Raw genomic sequence first — 18,802 nt, 5'->3', positions numbered from 1 at the left:
AGAAAAAGGGGGATTGTTATTTTTCCAGTTATAAAGATCTGAGGAAGAGAAAGGCCAATATTGGTAAGCTTGCATCTCTCCCCCGTGCCCATCATCTATTGTGGGCCCATAGGGACGAAGAGGAAGCATCACCGGCGCTTCCAAGTGTTCCATTATTCTCCGCCTGCGGGTTCCTTTAGCTGGCCCAGCCTCCTCCAGTGGGGGAGGGGCTGCCGCTGCCGACGCTGCCGCCGCTGGCGCTGGTGCTGGAAAGTCCCCGGGCGGGCTCGGATCTGACCCCATTACCTCTAACTGAGGGGTGATCAAGTCAGCGGCAGGAGGGGCCCTGGGGGCAAATTGAGGATTTGGGAGCATGGGTAAAGGATAAGGAGGGGGGGGTGGAGTCCAGTAAAGTTAAATCCTGCGACTCAGGGAGAACGAAGGGACGAGGGGGAAGAGCAGGAGATTTGAGGGATAGGATGGAAGGGGAAGATACTGGAACAGATGCGGGAATAAGAAAAGGCTTGATCCACATAGGAGGAAACTCGCAGAGGTCTTGCCAGGTTAAAATATATGGCTGTTGATCTGGATGGCCACGTGGCCCCGGCTGAAAGACAGAATCTCTGACTTTACAGATTAAAGGGAGATGGAAGGACCCTTCTGGAGGCCACTCAACTCCGAGGGTGGGCCATTCTGAGGCGCAGAGTGTCCGCCAGGTCCTGCGATTCACTGAAAAAGAGAGATTCCGGGCCCTTGAATGGACATCCGTCCAATGATCTAGGGTCAGGGACAGAGGTGTGGAATGGCTTTGTCCCATACTGAGAGTTACTTGAACGAAAACAGAGACAAGACGATACAAACAAAACACAACGAGATGCAGTCACAGACACACAGTAAAGCGTTTAACACAAATTCAGAGGCAAAAACTAAAGACAGACAGCGAGTTCAGCCTAAGAAAAACAAGAAAATTGCCGGCAGAACCAGACGGGTTGGCAGCACCGATGGGGGTGTTTTCACCCCCCCAGACGAGGGACCTCTGTCCCTCTGGGGATCGTGGCCCGTGACTCCAAAGACACGTCCGTCACAGCCAGCCACAGCCAGGGAGAACTCACGTTTTCCACTGGGAACCACACGCTACCAACCCAAAACCAGAAAGGCTCTGAGACCTCACGGTCCCTGGAGGCTCACGCTCACCATTGAGCCAGAAACTGAACCTGAATGCACCAGAAAGGCTCTGAGACCTCACGGTCCCTGGAGGCTCACGCTCACCATTGAGCCAGAAACTGAACCTGAATGCCCCCTGAGAACTCACGTCCTCCACTGGGCCAGACACCAAACCGAGCAGAAACCGAACCCGAATGCCCCCTGAGAACTCACGTCCTCCACTGGGCCAGACACCAAACCGAGCGATCGCAAAAGAAAGACAAGAAGGAGAAAGGGAGAGACAGAGAGACAGAAAGAAAGGCGCCTTACTTACCCCCGAAGCAGTCCGTTGTTAGGGTCTCCCTGTCCGGCGATGCGCCTTTCCCGGCCAATGCACCAAATGTTGGGGTGCAGCGAAGCGACGGAGGGGAGAAACCACACAAGAGACTCACTTCATGCAATCGCAGGGGGGAAGTTTATTGAGGATCCTGTTCCAGCGCGCTGGGACTCTGTGCTCACTCAAGAAGGGAGAGCAGCTCAGAGCCCAGAGCTGAGGTCAGGTGGAGCTTAAGTACACTTTTTGGAGAGGGTGGGGGGCTTTGCAGGCATCAGAACAAATCATCATAAGGCGCGGGAAAATTGAACAACAATTCTGAAACATGATTAGTACATACATTGGTGGGAACAATTTAGGCAGAGATGATTGGTCATTTCAAAGTGGGGTATACATTTAAACTGATTGGTTCTGGGGCCTAGATGCGTACGTGTCATGCTACCTAGAGCCCTTAGCTATTAATCAACCAGGGAATCAATGGAGACATTTACTGGGCAGTTCCCTCATTGTTCTAACAATTTTACAGGGATTACAAGTTCCGGGGATAGCAGAGGAATTGTAACAATAGACTTGTATGATTGTAACAATTGTCTTTTTACTTTTTAACCCAGGCCTTGTAATCTAGAAGCTTTACAATGCCCTAGTCTCTTACACTTTAACTCAAGCTCTTGCAGCTTGGAATCAGCTTAGAATTTTTACCTTTACATTAGGATACTTGAATCTGCAACATAGCCATGTATACTATCAATTTTAAACATACTTTTTGACACAGGAATTCCACATTTAAAAATTTATTCCATAGATTCATTCCCAGAAAACAAGAAACTCCATGAACAGCAAGAACAGCAAAAAATAGTGGTCTTTCATTGTACAACATAAAAAAGATCCACTTAGTTAGAAACAAAGCGACCTTTAGAAATCAAAATGGAATTGATTGTATAGAGGTTCTAGGACATATTAAATGTCCTTATAAATCCAAGAGGTACAGAGTATTAGGGATTTCTACATCTATCTATGTACATGTTTATAGTAATGAAAACATGGCTTCCAATTGACATGGAATCATGCAGATTTTAAATCTCTAAAAAAAAATAATGATGCTACACAATTCTATAGATTTTGTGTAGGACTGAAAGGGTAAAGTTTCTAAGCTGGAAGGCTTGAATTAAAATGTAAAAGATTAGGTATTATTGAGTTCCTCTGTTACACCCAGATTCCTGAGATAGTTAAGACAACGCCCTACTAGCCATTTAGCCTAGGGCCCTGTGCAGTTTGTCACAGGGCCCGAACCAATCAGTTTGAATGTGTACCCCGCTTAGGAATGACCAATCACCCCTGCCCGAGCTGTTCCCGCCAATGAATTTGCCAATCACATCTCAAGAGTTGTTGTTCAATTTCTCCGCGCCTCATGATGATTTGTTCTGATGTATGCAAAGCCCACCGCCCTCTCCAAAAAGTGTACTTAAGCTCTGCTTGACCTTTGCTCTGGGCTCTGGGCTGCTCTCCCTTCTTGAGTGAGCACAGAGTCCCAGCGTGCTGGAATGGATCCCCAATAAATCCCCTTTTGCCAATTGCATGGAGTAAGTCTCTTGTGTGGTCTCTCCCTCCGATGATCTGCCGGACCCCCCTTACAGGACCTTTAATTTTTCACTTAAATTATGAAATAGATGCAAAAGATACTGAAGATTATTAAAAGACACACTTTTAAACCATACAAAGTTTAGTTAAAGGTTAGTTAAAGATTAGTTAAGTAAAAGTGTCATAGTACAATTAAATGGAGTTCTACTCAGGACATACCTTCTTTTCTTCCTGGTACATTCCCTAACTCAGACTAAAGCACTTGGCTCTCCCTTTGCTACTTGTCAACATCTAAGACTTCTTCAGGCTGAGGAATTGGAACAGAACATGTAGCCCTCTGCTGCTGAGGGCCATTGCCAAGTAGGAATGAAGCATCGAAATTTCCTTGCCAGCCCCCATGTTAAATGGACTTGCCTTGAAAATTTGCTGTGACCTTGCATGTGTGTTTGAGAAAGGTGACCCTGTTCAAGGACCAGGTGGATCCAGGATTAGGGTGTATCCTGCAGGTTTTAGGAAGTATCTGGGTTTAAGATAATTTGGGTTTAAGGCGTTCCTGTTTTAAGACAATGTGGTTTTAGGGAAGTTCCAGGTTTAAGTTTATTGCTGCTGAGAATAGGGCATTCCTGCTGCCTGAGTTCCCGCTGAGTTCTCTTGGAATTGAGAAAGTATTCTTGGGACGTGAATTGTGCGGGCAGAACTTGGAATTTCCCGAGAACGTGTTTGTACAGGGCCGATGTGAGTTCGGGAATAAAGAATTACTGTTTGAATCTACAAGGTGAGGGCCTCCTGATCTAGTGCCCAGACAAGACATTGGCACTCTGCCCCTTGCAGGGACCCACACTGAATCTTGGCCCCATGCACACTTGTAAATTCAGGGATTTATTCCTGCATTGAGTAGGCTATCAATACATTAAATTAAAAATTTTTTCACTATGATTTTTAGACAAAATGTTAAGATTATATATCAGATGATATATTAGGTATGTGAGTTAATTGTTTTCTTTTAGTTTTACAAGAAATGAAAACAATTTTGTAGGCCCCTAAAGTATTAAAAGGCCTTAGGCACTTTGCCTAGTTGGTGGGTGAGTCCTGCCTGGTATCTTAGGGATTTGTGTTAGCAACAGCTGGGGCTCTATCTCTAGAGAGGCCAAATTATAAACCCACTTTAAAGCAGAATTCACTTTGTCCTGCATGGTTAAGATGAAACTTTGTGAACTTTGATGAACTTTGCTTCTGTGTGTGTTGTTAGACTCCCAAGGAGAAAAACTCCTCCTACTAGGATATTTGTGAAAAAAAATTGTGACAGTAAAATCCACACTGGCTTCTTTCTCTCAAACAGAGATTTCTTCATATATCATTCTTCTTCATGTATCATTTTCAATTCAAGATCATGAGACTCTTGATTGTATTTCAGAAAAACAATACCATAGAGAAAATAAATGTGAACATGATCTCCAAGGAGATTCTTGCCATAAATTAAAAAAAGAAAAAAGAAAAACAACTGCTGGGGTTGTGACTCAGTGATAGAGCACTCACCTAGCATATTTGAGGCTCTGGGTTAGATCCTCATCAGCACATAAAAATAAATAAATGAAAATAAAGGTATTGGGCCTGGGGATGTGGCTCAAGTGGTAACATGCTTGCCTGGCATGTGCGAGTTGCTGGGTTCAATTCTCAGCACCATATAAAATACAATAAAAATATTGTGTCCACCGAAAACTGAAAAATAAATATTAAATATTCTCTCTCTCTCTCTCTCTCTCTCTCTCTCTCTCTCTCTCTCTCTCTCTCTCTCTCTTCCCCCCCCACTCTCTCTTTAAACAAATAAAAATAAATAAATAAATTAAATTAAAAATTTTTTCACTATGATTTTAAGACAAGATGTTTATATTATATATCAGATGTTATATTAGGTATGACAGTTAATAGTTTTCTTTTAGTTCTTCAAGAAATGAAAACAATTTTGTACGCCCCTAAAGAATTACAAGGCATTAGGCACTTTGCCTAGTGGGTGGTTATGTCCAACTACAACTAAAAAATAAATTTTAATTTTTTAAATAAAGCATAATTCCTTTCAACATAAGATTTTGAAATAGAGTTACTGGTCTTAAAAATCAGTCAGCTTTGTGTACTAAATCTATGAAATTAACCATTATCAATCCCTAAAAGTCTATAATTCCAGCTACTCAGGAGGTTGAGACAAGAATATAACAAGTTCCAGTCTAGCCTCAGTAATTTAATGAGGCCACAAGCAACTTAGTGAGAGTCCCTTAAAAGATAAAAACAGCAGAGGTTGTAACTCAGTGTTAAAGTGCCCCAGGTTCATACCCAAGTACCTAGAAAAAAACAGTTTAATGTCAGTTTTTCTTTTCTTTTCTATTATTTTATTTTGCCAGCATTATTTTTTATCATGTGCTATGCTATGTGTTTCTTTTCATGATTTTCAATACTGAAAGCATAAGTTGTATAAAGACTTCTAGGGAGTTCTAATTTTGTGTTATGCAAATTTAACCAAAAGAAAGTACATTATGAAAATGCTAATTATTTGGCTAGGCAGTGTGTCTGTGTGTGTGTGTGTAAAACAATGAAAACTTTCTCAAAAATGAAAAGATGTTCTTTTGTACAACTACTTTTGTAAAATAAAAAATTTCTCAATGTCTGAAAATGTTGGGAAGTGGCATGTGTGGTCATGTCTTATTGTATTGTTTTTTTCTCTTCCCCTTGTTGGTGCTGGTGATTGAATCAAGGGCTTCATATATGGTCAACAAGGCCTCTATCCCTCAGCTCCATCTCTAATTTTTTGTTGTTGTTGTTGAGACAGGGACTTCCTTATTTACTGTGGCTGGCCTTGAACTTGTTTCCCTCCTCCCTCAAAATCTAAGTCCTTGAGACTACAGGACTGGGCCACTATACCTAGCCTCCTGCCTTTATTTATTGTGGAGCCTAATCCTCTCATTGTCCCCAAGTTTTAAAAAAAAATCAACAAGGGGAGGGAGAGGAAAAAAAGCTGATTAAGAGTTTACATCTATAGAAGTAAGAGTGATCACATGGAATGTGCTCTCTATATCTGAACCACAAAAACACTCCAACTCCTCTTTGACCCTCTACTCCCATTCCTTGTCATGGAAAATTAACACTCAATTCAGCTGATGAGAAAAAAGACAAACAAGTCTGATCCCACTGTTCAGGAGGACCTAGCACCTAAGCCCCTCTAAATTCAAATCCCTTCATCCAAAACCTACTGGATTTCAGGAAACAGAAAAATTTAAAAGTCCATGTCCATGCTAATGAAGGCATTTACATCCCTTGAAGCTCAGCCCAGTGTGGAGTAATTTATCTTTTTATTTTTTAAGACAGGATATTGCTCTGATGCTCAAAGTGGCTTCAAGCTGTGCTTCTGTCTGAGCCTCCTGTGTAGCTTGGACTACTGGTACACAACATGGCACCCTGCTGATGATAGCTGGCTAAAGCAACCTGAGCAAACTGACTTTTGCCATGTGACTTCACTATCATGATAGGCAAAAGATGCAACTTACGCAGTCCAGGGGGAGAAATAAATAATGTCCATGTGCTTCTGCCATTTTCAATGCTTTATTCACTCAAATAATCCAATACAATTTTACTCTATAGGTTCTTAATCAAAGAACTGACAATCCTTAATGTTAGTACTTCAATAAACATAATCAACTAACAGCAAACAACTCTAGATTAATTCAAAGCACTAAAATCACACTTTATGATGACATGCTTATGATAGAAATTTCCACTCATGCTAAGCTTAAGTATCATATCAAAAGTCTCAAGCCTTGGACTCTAAGTCCAGCAGATGAACACTTACTTTGACCATGATGATCAGGTCAGAAACTAAGGCAGGCTTCTCCTGGGGTGGAGCTGATGGCTGGCTGAGGAAGTTGTCATAGGAAAAAGTCCTTTTCTCACTAGAGTGAAGAGGCTGCTGTAGAATTTGAGAGAGATGAGAACACGGCAGAGGATTAGGCAGATGAGAAGAGTTGGGATGTCATTCTAGGTCCTCATTAGGGTCTCAGGCTTTTTTGCATCAGTGTTAGCTGGATGAATGTGTATTCATTTGCTCAATCATTTATACTAAATTTGGGGCTTCTGACCACTCTTTCAATTTCTATCAGCTGCCCCCAGATTTCTCAGTGGCATAATTTCCTCTGGGGTTAAAGCATCTGGTCTGTTTTTCCGCACCCTGATTTTTTTGCTTCTTGCTGTCATCAGAGTGAGTGCAACATAGGAGAGACTCAACTCTGAACTTGTCAGGGTAGGGAGAAATGACTAGTTTGTGTCTGAGGGCCATACTAGAGGGCTCTGTAGGTAGACATGCCTGGTGAGACTGCAGGTTTCAAACTGCAGTTTTAAAATGGAGTTGCCTAGGCTAAGGCCTAAGGCCATCCTTACACCCACCACTGGACAGAGCCCACCAGAGCAAGATTCTGTAACTGCCTGGACATGTCTGTCCTACAGCTGATGTCTTGGATTCCTTGGTTGTCAACTAAGAAGGCCCAAGACTAGAGATTTCATTTGGCCTTCTTTCCTAAGTAATGTAACTGGAGACCATTTAAAGAACACTTATTGATAGTGGTTCTCTCCAGAGTTCAAGAAGGTCACATTCAGTTTTAAAGAAACACCAGCAAGTGACTACCCAACTACACATTCTGTTAGCACCCTACCCTCATATCTTCAGAGATGCTCTTGGGTTCAGCCCACAGCTCTGACCTGGCTAATTGTCTCATTCTTGCTCCAGACCCACCTATACAGCTCCCTATCCTGACTCACCCCCTCAAAATCAATAGACAATCAGTGAATAAAGGAATGGGTTTAATTATCATGAAAAATTTAATCAGATTAGAAACTATGAGAATTCTCAGTCCAACTAAAATAAGAGTTCCTTATCAAATTAATTTTAAAAAGTTTGTTGTTTCTTATTGAAGAACCTTTATGCTGCAAGGCATCCTCCAGGCTGGGGTTCCTTTCTATTTTGGGTTCCTCTGGGATGTAGAGCTTGGTTTTCAGCAGCTTCCAGGGATGAGCTGGGCTCCAAAAGGCAGCCTGAGTGTGTGTCTGTTCAATAGCCCAGTCACTGGAACCTCCTGGGAGGTTCAGGGCCCATTAATGGTAGGGCTTGCCTCTTCTTGAGGTGACTAGAGCTCCTGAGTGGATTCAGCCATTGGCTCCTAGATGTTCAGGTCTAGACCTCATTTTTGACCCCTCTCAACTCTGCTCCTGTGTAAAAAAATAATTCATTAGTACACTACTCTAAGATCACCCAAGACAGCTCCCTGTTCTATGTAGGCCCAGTGAGATACTTAGCTTACCAAAAAATTCTCATCTAAACAACTCTGGAGGCACTGCCAGGAGTGGTGGCTCAGAGCAGGAATATTACCCATTGCCTAGCCCCACGCCTGCTCTGGGTTCAGACCTAGTGGCATGTTGGTCTCTGGACATGCCCTCCTGGGAGTCAGGGATCCTGAGGTTGACAGAGGGACCACCATAGTTTCAGCTTCCCTACCAGGCCAAGGTGTGTTCCTGGACTAGGAAAAGGAGCAAATTATTCAGTCTGGTATGGACTGCACTTTTTCATAGTGGTCTGTCTTGTAGCTGACCTCAGAAGACATATCCAATCACTTTCCTGGGACATTCATTTGCATCACAAGTTTATTGAAGAACCTGATAGGATTAAGGTGCAAATGGACTAATCCTCAAGCAATTGTTGAAATTTCTTGGTTTTGATTGAATTATATAGTGAAAAGGTGGGTGGGTGTGGGTGGCAAGACAAGCTCCAGTCCTTGACTGTTTCAAATCATTATTAAAATTCTCTCTCTATTTCAGATAAATGTAGACAAATTAGCTGGGCATAGTGCTGCACCCCCATAATCCCAGTGTTTTGGGACAGTGAGGGAAGAGGACCTTGAGTTTAAAGTCAGCCTCAGTAAGGGTGAAGTGCTTAAAACTCAGTGAGACCCTGTCTCTAATAAAATACAAAATAATAATAATAATAATAATAATAATAAATAAAAGAATAAATAAATAAAATAAAAATTAAAAAAAAATATGGCTGGTAATGTGGACCCAATCTTAAGTGCCCCTGAATTCAATTGCTAGTATCCAAAACAAAAACAAACCACATAAAGTAATGACTTAGTCCAATCTTGCATCCCATTTTGTTTTTTCCTGTCATGCTGGTGATTGAATCTTAGGCTTTAAACCACTGAGCTTCTTCTTAGCCCTTTTTATTTTCTGTTTTGAGACAAGATCTGGCCATGTTGCCTAGTATAACCTCAAACATTGTTTTTCTTCCCTAAGTCTTTTCATTTGCTGGGATTATCTGAATTAGCTGGGATATAACCTAGCTAATTCTCCCCATATGTGCAGGGATTGCCTGGTTTTAGAGACCAGACTCAGTGGAGCTGAATCATAGTCTTAAAACCATAAGCTCATTCATCCTGGAACTGGATAGAGAAGCTAAATTTTAAAGCATTCATGGCTAAGTAGAGAAATAAGTAAGGGGAGCAGGTTGTGTTGAGAAAAGGAGAGTCCTATGGCTATTTTGAATTGTAATTTTTCTTTTTTAGAAAAAAATTATAGATGGACACATTTTCTTTATTTCTTTATTTTTATGTAGTGGTGAAAATCAAACCCAGTGCCTCACACATGCTAGTGAATGCTCTATCACTGAGACCCAACCCCAGCCCCTAGAATTGTAAATTTTCTAACCTATGCCTAGATTTTCTGCCTTAAAGTGCATCTAAATTTCCTATAATTTTACTGTCTGAAGGACAAATCAATGGAGTTAATCTCACATTTTCTGTACCCTCTCCCAGAATCCTAACCTTTTCTAATGTAAATAGAAGTATTTTATCCTAAGTAGTTCCTCTTTATCTAATTTCCTTTTTATATAGCAATTCATCCCATTTCTATTTTATTTAAATGTATATTTAGCCAGCTCTGCTGCAGCACAGATGTAATCTGAGTTACTCTGGAGCCTGCAGCAGGACAATTTAAAGTTCAAGGCCAGTTTTAGCAATTTAGAGACATCTTTATTTTTCTTTTTTTTTGTTGTTGTTGTTTGTGTTTCTTTTTTGTGCATGTTTTTTTTTTTTTTTTCATGCCTGTGTTTATTTTCTTCTTCTGTTTTAGAAAACAATTCTTTTTCAGTAAGGGTCATCTCAATGGGGCAGGGGAATTCATGTATGGGTTAATCTTGCCATGAGCTCTATAAATGTGGCAGTATATCTTGGTTCTTTATTCATTGGATACATTAAATGACCAAAAAACTCATATCTATATCCTCAACTTTAACATTACTCTTTCACATTTAAAGATGTCTGCCAAAACTGAGTACTTTTTTTGGTCTATGGACTCTATGTCAGTTCTACTCTTTAGACACACCAATCAACTCTACCATTTTAACAGTGGAATGGCACACATTTTTTGTTTATTTATTTTTCTTTTCTTTATTGGTTGTTCAAAACATTACAAAGCTCTTGACATATTATATTTCATACATTAGATTCAAGTGGGTTATGAACTCTCATTTTTACCCCAAATACAGATTGCAGAATCACATCGGTTACACATCCACATTTTTACACACTGCCATATTAGTAACAGTTGTATTCTGCTACCTTTCCTATTTTCTACTATCCCCCCTCCCCTTCCCTCCCATCTTCTCTCTCTACCCCATCTACTGTAATTCATTTCCCTCCTTATTTATTATCCCATTCCTCTCACAACCTCTTATATGTAATTTTGTATAACAATGAGGGTCTCCCTCCATTCCCATGCAATTTTCCTTTTCTCTCCCTTTTCCTCCCACCTCATGTCTCTGTTTAATGTTAATCTTTTCTTCCTTCTTTTCCTCCCTGCTCTGTTCTTAGTTGCTCTCATTGTTATTGCCATCATCTATTTTGTTTATTTTTGGTTGCTTGGTTACTGATTACTGAACCCAGGGGTAGTTAATTCTTAGTTAATCCCCTGGTCTTTTTAAATTTTCTGTTTTAAGATAAGGTCTAACTAAGTAGTATAAACCCTCAGGAGGTTGCTGAGGGTGGCCTTGAAATCTGGAATCTCCTGTCTCAGTCTCTATTGCTCCTAAACCATTATGCCAAAGCACTTTACCTTTAAAGTAACATCTTTCAGACACTTGGTGGCCCCTTTGGATATGCTTACCCTTCATGACCTTGGCAGTTTCTTTGTGTTATAAAAGTGAACACAAAGATTTGAATCTCAATATTTGTAAGATTTTGTGGGGTTTTATGTATCAAGACAATAGTGAACCATCTTCACAGATCACCTAGAACAAGTTATAGGAAGAGGAATGATTCATTCTATAGGTGATTATATTTTCATTTGACATAAAAAGTTTCAGGAGACATATATAATTTTATTAAGAATGAATTTTTAACATTTTTATTTATTTATTTATTTATTTATTTATTTATTTATTTATTTATTTATTTATTTATTTATTTATTTATTGTGGTAGCAATGGGAAGTATCACCAGGGCCTCATGCATGCCAGGCAAGAACTCTACTACTAATCTGCAATCAAAGCCCTTCTTTGTGAGTTACTAAGATCTTTTTATGTACATTTCACCTGCAGCTTTGAACTCTGACACAGTAGCCTGTGATGTACCTTAGCATACTCTACCTCTCCATTGTCCTGAAGTGGACATTTGTATTTCTGCTTTCCCCTATCATCACACATGCACTCGTGGGAGAATTTCCCTAAGGCAGGTGCCCATAAACATAACTCTTTCCTCAAAAGAGTATTACCTGAACTTTTCTGAGCATTACCAGATTGTTTTTTAGGGTGAATGCAGCGTTTACTTTCCAACAATAGTGTTGTGCAGTACTGCATGCACACATTTCTTACAAACACTTGAAGTGACCCAGTATTCTGACATTTGCTAGGGCTTTTGAGGCTCTAAAGAGGTTTGCTTTGGGATTGATGCCTCCTGATCCAGTTTTTTCTAATTTTTTAAAGTCTCTATTTGTGAGTCTGTTGCTGTGTGTTTTTTAAACATTCTTTGATGTTCAGTCTTAAATCTATCTTTGCTTTTTGATCAGATTATGAGTTATTCTAATCTCTCATGCTTAAACTAAGTGTGTTCAGTTTCTGTTCCTAAAGGCAAAAGGAACACAACTCTGCCTTAACATTCCTCTTGGTGCCTTTTAGCCTGTTACAATCCCTTTTATTTTTAACAACCACAGAAGAATGGACTTAGGTTTTATTCATAAAATTCACATTTTCTCCATGAAAAAGTATTAAAATACTCTGTTTTCAGGATGTTCTTATCAAGTTAGTTTAACATTTTTATTTCAGCAAAAATAATGCCTTTCAAAATTTTAAGGATTTTTACAGTTTTCCTTTTATATAAGCTTTTCAATCAAAAAATAAATTGTCTAAACATACATTTTTATATTTTCTATATATATATTAACTGCATTAACACAGAGATTCAGAAACCAGAAGCAGAAGTTTTGCCATCTAAAACCTTCTCTCCCTGGTGGGTATTAAACCTTATCTGAGTGACATTAGTCTGAATGGGGCCAGTGTCTGGGAGAGGCTGTGCTGGCTAGGGGCATCTGTGTGAAGGCATTAGAAACTGGAGACTTCCAGGCCCTTCCTTAAGTAGATGCAGAACAAAAGTACTATCCAAGGAGACACACTTCTGATTTAAGGAACTCCTGCCACACATTCTTTTCTATACTTGGATAGACTGGTTTGAGGCCAACAGCTAAGCTCTTTTGAATTGTTCCACCTGGATACCTTCCATACCTCTGCCCACCAAAGGAAGAGGAGCCCTTGTCTAAGACTCTGATATATAGTCCATAGCACAGCTTAGAATCAGAGCTTCGTCCTTCACCCCATGCAGAACTCCTTCATCTCTGTTCTCCCTTTATTCTGTGTCCTGTTGAACAAGAGAATCAAATATTTTTGAGGGCCTATAAAAACAATATGAAAATAGCTATATATATGGCATATTCCCTCTCAAATGTGGAGTCTTAAAAACTTTTACTTTAATGTAGAATAGGGATTGTTAGGGCTTGGGAAGGTGTGAGAAAGTGGAAGAAGAGTGGATGGATGTGACCAATACATTCCATATGTATATATGGAAAGATGACATGAATTTCCTCAATATGTACAGTTTAATATGTCCCAATAAATATATCAATTTTAAAACCACTACATAGGCAAAGATGAAAAAAAATCCATTTTTTCCTCTCCTGTAGGAGCAGGCACAGAATTCTGCAACTCTAGAGCTCCACCTGGAAAGAGAACAGGGTTGGGGGAAAATTCCCCAGCTTGGAAAGCCTTGAGGATACCAGAACCCAATCTAGTTTACTAGGGCTGCTGAGCAGAATTCTTAAAGGCACAGAAATGACTTCCACATAGATAGGATTTGGAGACTTCTGTCTAAGCACCTGTCTGGTTTTGGCAGCCCCACCCTGCTGCAGATGAGGTCCTTGTCCCAGTAGATTAGTAGATGCAAAAGAACAGAAAGAAATAAGAATCGGTTGAAGGCCATATGTGCCCCCCAGGGGCATTCCCACAGCATGCACCTACTTTCTTGGTCTCTGAAACTCATTTCTGTTTCTGATCCACTGTCCTGTGCTGTTATCCCCACACAGGAGCCTGCAGATGCACACCTCCCTCAGTTGGGTTGGAAAGGCACAGGGTGAAGTGGTGCCCAGATCTTGAGCCTGGAATATGCCTTGCACAGGGATACTTTCCTTCCGGTTCCTTTCCTTTTCCAGACATTTAAGAAGTTTTGCAAATTAAATCAACCATATTTGGTCTGTAATAACATAAAGATATTTGTCTTAATTGGCTTTATGGATTGTGAGGGAATATTTCTTGATGACATTTTATCCTCACTTCAAATAAAGAAAAAATAAGTAGTCATTTTATGAGTTTATTCAATTAGTTGTTAAATAGGAGAGCAAAACACTCAGTGAATGGGAAAACATAAGACCTTTTTTTGTCCATTTGCCTTTAGGTTAAGTCTTCACTTTTGCCTTCCCATTCTGAACTTATCTGTTACCAGCACTAGCTTCTGGATTGGGCCCTGGCTTCAATCCTATTCCTATATTTCAGAATACCTTAAGTGAGTTCATGCCACACCTATCATTGAAAGTACATAATTTGTTATGGGAAATTGAGATTTCCCATTTATCTTGTTTTATTTAGAGTGAGAAAACTAGAGGGCCATTATGAATGGCAGAGTGTGGAACATGACAAAGAGCCCCTCTCAAGAATAAAGGAACTTACTTCCATGCAAGGATACAAGGTGGCTGCATCCCTGCTCTATGTATATGTGGTTCAGTCCCCTGCCATTTGCCACAGTGGAGCTCTGTACTGTTCTGATGCTGAATGCACTTAACTGTCTATGCCCCACCAAACAAAGAACAAGGACTTTGGGTTACTTCCTTTTTTCAGCAGAAAGTAGCTTGGGAGATGTCATTGCCCGCTTTCCATAAAAATAGAGGTAGAATTTGACAGTGGGAAAATGTAACAGGGGTTTATTTAATGCTTTGACTATATCCCTTGGGGCTTTGAAATTTATATGTTTTTTTTTCTTTTTCCCAACCTTCTTCTCTCTGATTTTCTCCCTAATTTTTTCCCTTACCTTCTTTTCCCTGATCTTCTCCTTGCTGATCTCTCCTCCCTAATCTCATTTTCTCTGAATCACCTCTTTAAAAGCTCCCTGTTCCTGCTGATGGGCCTGATTACAGCCTTTGAGACAGGAGTACTCTGTGTTTCTCCTTTGCTAGCACAGCAATAAACCTTGTTTTTCCTTTTTTCTCAAAAAAAAGAAGGGGAGGGGAGACAATTTTGATTCTCAATTGAATCATTTGGATAAATGGATTCTACTCTTTTCCTGCCATTAGATGTGAAAAGACAATGACTCTTGATCTCCCATTGCTAATTACTGTTCTAAACTTATGAAAAGGTGTTTTAGAAAAATAGAGAAAAATATCTAAAGCCAGAGATAAAGTAGGAAATAGTGATGAATCATAAAGGGTATTTTTTAATCACTAAAGGCCACTGAAATTAAAATGATGTTACTGAGAGGTAAGTTTTCACTGCCTAAAATAATACTTTATTTCCCAAGTATATCCAAGCATTTGAAAGGGCAGATGTTGGAGCACCAAGGTACCGACAACAAGCATTTTTGACTGATCCAAAGCAGAAATAAAGAGTGCGGAGTTTCCTTCATACTTCCCTGCCTAATGGCACAAGTAATCACAGCTCTTCATACCTCACCAAGCAAAGAACTTCTCTTCCCTTTTCTATACTGGTGTTTGATGTGCTGCAGCAGCCAACTGCAGGGTCTGGTTTTTGAAAAGAAAATAGAAAAAGCTTTGCCCTGTAGGCCCTGGTCGTGTTGGCTGTGGTTTTTAGTCTTCCAGTACTCTGTGCTGTTGTCCCTTTCTGAGGGCTTCATCAGAGGGCTGGTTAGAACTGCACTCTCAGGTTCCATCTACTGATTCAGAATCTCTTTTTAAATGATGGTCTGGTGATTCCTTTTCACATTAGAGTTTGAGGAGCACTCTGCAAATCTGGTCCTGAGAGTTTGGAAACCATTTTCCAAGGGTGCAAGGTGAGGGGAACCTGACTCAGTACCTCCAAAGCAGAGGGCATCCTCTCTGCTCCATCCAGAAGAATTCTGGAATCCAGAGTGCAGCCCCCTTCTCAGTAGCTACCCAACTTCCCTAAAGACTGGGGCCAATTGAAGCCAGTGTCACCTCCTGGAGACACAGTAATCTCAGGAGACTTTGTGAAGTACAAAGAGGTGGCCATGTTTGCAGTTTCTGAGGCTGCTGAAGACCAGGACTGCATCTAAGATTCAGGAAAGCTGTGTTCCTCCTGTCCCAGCCAGTGGCAGTCGGGGAAATCTGTGGTCCCAGATCAACCACCATAACTATGTGGCTTGGGCAGAGCCCTTAGGACCACCTCCTGCCATTGCGCTACCCAGTGTCTGCCTGTGACCTAGGGCGGGCTTCTTCCAGCCTCTAGGGCTCAGCCAACTGGAGGCAGATAGATCTTTGAGTGAAAATAATAAAAAATAATAATATGAATGAGTGTCAGGTTGTTGTTTGTTTGTTTGTTTTGGTACTTGTCCTAATGGGGAATGTGATGCTCTACCACTGAGCTACACATCTTGTCCCCTCTCCCTTTTAATATTGAGACAAGGCCTATGTTTCCCAGGCTGACCTAAAACTGGCCATCCTCCTGCTTCACTCTTTCCAGCAGCTGGGATTACAGGCCTGTGTGCCACTGTGCCCATCTATATGAATTTTTTTTACATAATTCACATCTGTTACTTTCACTTCAGACTAAGGAATTTCTCTAACTCACAAACAAACCAAAACCAAAGTGCTAAGCATGGATTGTCTACCATGTACATTTCAAATAGCTGAGGGGCAGAGATTAGACACTTAGCTCTCTTATCAGAATTGTCTGTATTCAGCCATTCATATACACTAACAAAACATTTAAAAGCACTGTGATAATTACTAAGAATAAGTGGAACACTCCATACATAGAGTTCTGCCCTCAGGCTGCTAACTCTCTAACCTACCACCATCCCTTGAAATTTTTATTTTCTATAATGGATAAGGATCCCCTTTCCAATCCTTTTTTCTGGTGGCTGCATTGGCATCAGAGGATGATGTTATATCATCAGGCTCTTGTTATATATTACCCTACCTGGCTCCCCATTCATTATCTCATTTCTATCACATAAATCAAGGTATGGGAGGAAGCTGGGAATTAAGTGAAGCACTGGAGTTAAATGAGATCATTAGGGCAGGGTCCTAGTTATGGAACTCAGCTGCAGCAGCTTTTTATTCTTTATTAAAGAGCAGAGAGGGGAATGAGCTGAGATGCAAGAGCAAGTTTGGAACTGTGATCAGCACCATTCTCCCAGTCCTTGGCCATCCTAACAGTGTGTGTGTATTGGAGTGGGGGGAACTTAATTAAGCCTATTGAGGGTGTGTGGGGCTGGAATGGGGAGGCAGTCAGGAACTGCTGTTGTATTGGCTCCAGGCTTGTCTGCAACCTAGATGGTTTGAGAACATAGGAAGAGAATCTAACCTTGTTGGAGAGTTGTAGGAGCTTTTAGGAAAAGGAACACAGAAAACAATGGTAGAAAAATGGAAAGTTGGGAAACATGGTGGGAGTAAAGAGTTAGAACTCACTACATTTTCTTGAAGCAGTGTTCTCAGCCCTTCCTAAGATCAGAATCATTTGGGGAGCTAAAGAAGAACAACAAACAACCCCAAATCCCCAGAAAGTTAAAAACTTAAGTCATTGGTTGGGGTTAGAGTTGTAATATTTTGGGTAAATTTTAATTAACTACTGTGAACACATTTTCTCATTTGATACACTAGGATTACAGATTTCTTCCAAGTTAGGGTTAAATGACAGCATATGCAATGAAATTCCTACATTCAGTTATGATTCAGTGAAAAACGTAATGCTAGCACAGTAGCCTACAGGGTTGTGTTATTATATAGATTTACCACTTGCTCGTATACAAGCGACTCGAGCTCTGCGTTATGCCTGCATATGCTGGAGAGAAGCACCCTGGCATCTACTTCTTGCCCCCAATGGTGATGATGCTGTCACCTTGTTTTTCAGGTGAAACCTTCTCTCTGCTGGTTTCCAAAGGGTGAATCCAAAGGCTTCCACAGATTCCATGCCTTCTAGGTGTGTTCAGCTGAAAGACTGTGATTGGTATCTGGGAACCTGGTGGAGTTCACTCCCTCTGGCCTACTTACTGTGACCAGGTGGGAGAGGCTCCTCCTGCACACGTGGCTGGCAGTACAGGTGGTGTTGAATAATAGGTAGGAGGCCCTAGTAATAAAACAGAAGGCCTAGGGTGACTGGGGAGGCATACCACAACGACAGGTGTACCATCCCAGAGAAGATGAAACCCAGCTTTCGCCTTTTGGATACAGGGCCCCAGGAGAAGAAGGGACTGTGCTCAGGGTGGGTGCCTGTGCTGACAGCTCAGGGCCCTAGGTCTTAGGTGTAAGCCTGGGCAGCAGCACAGGCTTTGCCTCTGCACCTTCCTTTTTCCTAAGAGCAGCTCTTTAAGCTGTGTTCTCCAGTTTCCTTTGCCTCAGTTTACCTGTCGCCTACTCTGATGCCTGGTGCAATGGGTTTTTCTTTCCACAGGGGCCCAAGGAGACTTCAGCAGCGCCCTTCAATAGCTAAAAGAAAAGAGAAAGGACTCTTTTAGCCATCCATAGCGCTTTACCCCAAAAAGCTGTCCGTGATGTGCGACCTTCCGATGCCACCTAGTGGACAGCTAACGTCAAAGCACCGAGAGGCCAGAGGCTGTGTGAAGCAGGTGAAGAGCCCACCAGAAATGTGGATTTTCTAAGTGGGTTTACTGTTGCTCAGACTGATGACAGTTTCCAACTGAAACAAAGTTCTGAGAGACCTTAAAGTAGTTGTCTTCTTTCTCTCCGTCATTTCTTTTATCCCCCCAATTCAAGCGTGAAGGGCTCTGACCATGGATGGAAAATGAACATTCAGGTAGTTCAACAGTTGGAGAATGCAGTAGGAGGAAAGTTTCTTATAAAAATAATCATTCTAATAGTTAGTTAGTTCTCTTATCAGGGTTCTCAGAAAGCCCCTAGCCATGTGTTTTTGTAACTTGCAAACTTAATGTTTTCCAGTCTTTCTTAAATAGATTTCTCTAACCCTCCCCCAATTACATGACTGTC

The 18,802-nt window shown here is 41.0% G+C and overlaps 1 long non-coding RNA gene across 1 annotated transcript in view; it reads left to right on the top strand.

Moving 5' to 3' along the window:
* LOC144375890 (uncharacterized) overlaps positions 1-18,802 on the top strand; it is a 48,229-nt gene that overhangs the window by 20,451 nt on the left and 8,976 nt on the right. The window contains exon 2 of the long non-coding RNA XR_013435742.1: positions 18,249-18,423. This is a non-coding gene — a long non-coding RNA (uncharacterized LOC144375890). The remainder of the gene's footprint in view (positions 1-18,248; positions 18,424-18,802) is intronic.

The sequence above is a fragment of the Ictidomys tridecemlineatus genome, chromosome 3, assembly GCF_052094955.1.
Source record: "Ictidomys tridecemlineatus isolate mIctTri1 chromosome 3, mIctTri1.hap1, whole genome shotgun sequence".
NCBI lineage: Eukaryota > Metazoa > Chordata > Mammalia > Rodentia > Sciuridae > Ictidomys > Ictidomys tridecemlineatus.
This window is presented reverse-complemented; position numbering and strand designations above follow the sequence as displayed.